This window comes from Bacillus rossius, unplaced genomic scaffold, assembly GCF_032445375.1.
Source record: "Bacillus rossius redtenbacheri isolate Brsri unplaced genomic scaffold, Brsri_v3 Brsri_v3_scf323, whole genome shotgun sequence".
NCBI classification, from domain to species: domain Eukaryota; kingdom Metazoa; phylum Arthropoda; class Insecta; order Phasmatodea; family Bacillidae; genus Bacillus; species Bacillus rossius.
In genome coordinates this window covers 20,015-25,000 of record NW_026962507.1, presented here as the reverse complement: position 1 = coordinate 25,000, position 4,986 = coordinate 20,015, and the positions used below count along the sequence as shown (strand labels likewise).

At 50.4% G+C, this 4,986-nt stretch overlaps 2 non-coding genes across 2 annotated transcripts; both read right to left on the bottom strand.

Moving 5' to 3' along the window:
• Positions 1-242: 242 nt before the first annotated feature.
• LOC134544204 (5.8S ribosomal RNA) lies at positions 243-398 on the bottom strand. Its single transcript, XR_010077596.1, has one exon. It is a non-coding gene; the product is annotated as a 5.8S ribosomal RNA (ribosomal RNA).
• Positions 399-1,167: 769 nt separating this feature from the next.
• On the bottom strand, positions 1,168-3,156 carry LOC134544205 (small subunit ribosomal RNA). Its single transcript, XR_010077597.1, has one exon. It is a non-coding gene; the product is annotated as a small subunit ribosomal RNA (ribosomal RNA).
• Positions 3,157-4,986: the final 1,830 nt, after the last annotated feature.

Genomic DNA, 4,986 nt, shown 5'->3' with positions numbered 1-4,986 from the left:
AGTCCAACACTAATCGGAAAATAACTTCACATCCTCTCTCAGTTTTAAAGAGACGCAGACTGGCATCCGCGAACTCTCACAATGAGCGGGAGACACACCGCACCTGCTGGTCAATTTTTGGCGCGGGCGAGACAATCCAGGGATGTCTACAAGCTCTGCCTCAGTAAACCAATGATGGCAGAAGTGTTTCCACACTCAGGAGATTCTTTTGAAAAGAACACTTCTTTGTTTTATAGAGAATTGGACCCTCAGACGGGTGTGGTCCGGGAATGGAATCCCATGGACCGCAATGTGCGTTCAAAATGTCGATGTTCATGTGTCCTGCAGTTCACACGACGACGCGCAGTTTGCAGCGCCCTTCATCGACCCACGAGCCAAGTGATCCACCGTTCAGGGTTGTCAGAATATTTTTTTCTCAGGCCTCGCGGTTTCCCGCAAGGCCTATCACATTGTTATCAAGACATCAATCCAGTAGTGCATTCTTTCACAACTTCATCTTATGGCTGTGACCTGCCCCGTAGAATATAATTCTCAGGGGGCCACGACCGACATGCACTACGCAGTAACCTGCCGCCCACAGGAAATCTGCGAGTTCTCACTACAGAAAAAAAAACCATTGGCAAGCACAGTCTTACAAACAAGGGTTGGCAAAGCTAGCATTTGCTCCCTCGTCGCCTAAGACCATGGTCAAGCCCCGTCACGATCTCCCGCAGACGGTTTGGTTCCTTCAGCAAGGATAATCCTTCTACCAGCTCATCACCAGTGGACTGACAACATTTCTCCGACACTCAGGCTTTCCCTTTATTGTCAATTTTTTGTTCCAGCCAGAAGTGCGTTATTTCACTTTTTTATTTTCTCATGGCTGTGACCTGCCCCGTAGAATATAATTCTCAGGGCGCCACGACCAACATCCATACATATTTTTTTTTGTGCCACCGATGATGCGAAGGCACAAGAAAAGATCCACATTGGACCACCAGGCCACACCCTTGTTCCTCGGTCCCTGGCAACCTAGCAGGGTCGCCTCCACTGCCTTAGAAATCCGCCTCGATTCCAATGTAAGGATTTCCAGGCAATGGAGAGTCGGGACCTATCGGGTCATAGGGCGCAAGGCCAGAGGCCACCTTCCGTTCAAATGTGATCCAGCCTCATTTTCTCCATGGCCGTTAATGATCCTTCCGCAGGTTCACCTACGGAAACCTTGTTACGACTTTTACTTCCTCTAAATGATCAAGTTTGGTCATCTTTCCAGCAACATCAGCGGCTCGCGAAGAGCCGTCGCGCACCGGTCTGAAGACCTCACTAAATCATTCAATCGGTAGTAGCGACGGGCGGTGTGTACAAAGGGCAGGGACGTAATCAACGCGAGCTTATGACTCGCGCTTACTGGGAATTCCTCGTTCATGGGGTACAATTGCAAGCCCCAATCCCTAGCACGAAGGAGGTTCAACGGGTTACCCGGCCCTTTCGGGCTAGGAGGACACGCTGATTCCTTCAGTGTAGCGCGCGTGCGGCCCAGAACATCTAAGGGCATCACAGACCTGTTATTGCTCAATCTCGTGCGGCTAGAAGCCGCCTGTCCCTCTAAGAAGATCATTTGTCGCCGGTAGCACGAAGGGATACCGGAAGCGACTAGTTAGCAGGCCAGAGTCTCGTTCGTTATCGGAATTAACCAGACAAATCGCTCCACCAACTAAGAACGGCCATGCACCACCACCCACCGAATCAAGAAAGAGCTCTCAATCTGTCAATCCTTCCGGTGTCCGGGCCTGGTGAGGTTTCCCGTGTTGAGTCAAATTAAGCCGCAGGCTCCACTCCTGGTGGTGCCCTTCCGTCAATTCCTTTAAGTTTCAGCTTTGCAACCATACTTCCCCCGGAACCCAAAAGCTTTGGTTTCCCGGAAGCTGCCCGCCGAGTCATCGGAGGAACTTCGGCGGATCGCTAGCTGGCATCGTTTATGGTTAGAACTAGGGCGGTATCTGATCGCCTTCGAACCTCTAACTTTCGTTCTTGATTAATGAAAACACACATGGCAAATGCTTTCGCTTAGGTTCGTCTTGCGACGATCCAAGAATTTCACCTCTAACGTCGCAATACGAATGCCCCCGTTTGTCCCTGTTAATCATTACCTCGGGTTCCGAAAACCAACAAAATAGAACCGAGGTCCTATTCCATTATTCCATGCACACAATATTCAGGCGAAACACTGCCTGCTTTGAGCACTCTAATTTGTTCAAAGTAAACGTGCCGGCCCACCTCGACACTCGGTGAAGAGCACCGCGGTAGGATTGCATCGGACCGCCGACGCGCGGGGCCCAAGCATGCACCCCGGGACGAAACACCCGCATCCAACCCGGCCTCCGCGAAGAGGTTACGAGAGGAGGGGCGAACGCCCGAGGGAAGGGGCTTGCCGCGGCCGACCGCATCCACCGGCAGGACGTCCGCACGGGCATGCCAGTTAGACACCGACGAACGGTGAACCGACAGCGTGGGACACAAGTCCAACTACGAGCTTTTTAACCGCAACAACTTTAATATACGCTATTGGAGCTGGAATTACCGCGGCTGCTGGCACCAGACTTGCCCTCCAATGGATACTCGTTAAAGGGTTTAAAGTGTTCTCATTCCGATTACGGGGCCTCGGATGAGTCCCGTATCGTTATTTTTCGTCACTACCTCCCCGTGCCGGGAGTGGGTAATTTGCGCGCCTGCTGCCTTCCTTGGATGTGGTAGCCGTTTCTCAGGCTCCCTCTCCGGAATCGAACCCTGATTCCCCGTTACCCGTTACAACCATGGTAGGCGCAGAACCTACCATCGACAGTTGATAAGGCAGACATTTGAAAGATGCGTCGCCGGTACGGAGACCGTGCGATCAGCACAAAGTTATCCAGAGTCACCAAAGCAAACGGACGCAGACGAGCCACGCCGATTGGTTTTGATCTAATAAAAGCATCCCTCCCATTTCTGGTCGGGACTCAGTTCAGCATGTATTAGCTCTAGAATTACCACAGTTATCCAAGTCATGTGGTACGATCTAAGGAACCATAACTGATTTAATGAGCCATTCGCGGTTTCACCTTATTTTGGCTTGCACTTAGACATGCATGGCTTAATCTTTGAGACAAGCATATGACTACTGGCAGGATCAACCAGGGAGCTGCTAGCAGCTTTTTTTTTCGTTCGGAGGAACCTCCCGGGTCCGCAGAGCACCGGGTCCGAATCTTATGATGTACATTTTTTTTTCCTTCTGTATCAACAAGTACGGGGGCGACTTCCCAATATCGACACCCGCTTTGCAATTGCAAAGTCTTTCCTTCCATCTCTAATTAATTTTCCTAGGGAGTAGGCGAGGCCAAACTTCCAAGGCTTTCACTGGCGAATATATCGCGCTCTTAGAAACTCGCATGGTACTTGGCGAGTGGATTTCAAATTATATGATCGGTGCCCACATTCGGGCGCGGCCCACTGCGGGAGCAGACCGTTGGCCCGTGGGCTCGCTGTGAACTAATTTGCCCACTGGTCCGAAAAGTATTCATTTCTAAACACCTTTGGCCAGGGCTGAAGACCGCGACTAACCCCTTTGAAACTTGTCTCTCAGGGAGCTGCGATCCATCAAACATTTCATTGTTAACAGAGGGGAACCATTACTTGGTTAAGACGATAGGACACGCGTTCCCCACCATTTCGCATCCAATCGAATTGCCGCACAAGAGCTCGTTACCTGAGAAAGGTATAGCATTGGCTCGCAGCTAGTGTATTGCAGTTCAGACAGATAGGCCACTTTAGATAGTTCTTAGTGTTCACAGTTATCACCAAGACTAGACCCATATGGATTTAATTCTTCAAGGAGCAGCGGTCCACCAATAAGAGAGATGAAGACATGTTTTCGGATGGCCACAACGCCCCCTCGCCACCCAAATGTGCATGTTTTAAGTGTACATTGGGAGTCGACGGAACATCGGGAGTCCGCTTGCTTTCTCCGGATCAGCTGCCACCCCCCTGATCTACCAGATAGACAAGAACATGTCTTCTCCACCAATCTCATCCACCGAAGCTCCGATCATGGCTTCTTCTACCTTTATACTGATATACCCCCACGGAGCAACATGCGGGCAAGGGAACTCTTGCTACCCTTCAGTAAAGCAGGTATCTCTTATAGATGGTGACTGCACCTTGGCCAGGATTGAAGACCGCGACTAACCCCTTTGAAACTTGTCTCTCAGGGAGCTGCGATCCATCAAACATTTCATTGTTAACAGAGGGGAACCATTACTTGGTTAAGACGATAGGACACGCGTTCCCCACCATTTCGCATCCAATCGAATTGCCGCACAAGAGCTCGTTACCTAAGAAAGGTATAGCATTGGCTCGCAGCTAGTGTATTGCAGTTCAGACAGATAGGCCACTTTAGATAGTTCTTAGTGTTCACAGTTATCACCAAGACTAGACCCATATGGAATTAATTCTTCAAGGAGCAGCGGTCCACCAATAAGAGAGATGAAGACATGTTTTCGGATGGCCACAACGCCCCCTCGCCACCCAAATGTGCATGTTTCAAGTGTACATTGGGAGTCGACGGAACATCGGGAGTCCGCTTGCTTTCTCCGGATCAGCTGCCACCCCCCTGATCTACCAGATAGACAAGAACATGTCTTCTCCGCCAATCTCATCCACCGAAGCTCCGATCATGGCTTCTTCTACCTTTATACTGATATACCCCCACGGAGCAACATGCGGGCAAGGGAACTCTTGCTACCCTTCAGTAAAGCAGGTATCTCTTATAGATGGTGACTGCACCTTGGCCAGGATTGAAGACCGCGACTAACCCCTTTGAAACTTGTCTCTCAGGGAGCTGCGATCCATCAAACATTTCATTGTTAACAGAGGGGAACCATTACTTGGTTAAGACGACCGGACACGCGTTCCCCACCATTTCGCATCCAATCGAATCGCCGCACAAGAGCTCGTTACCTGAGAAAGGTATAG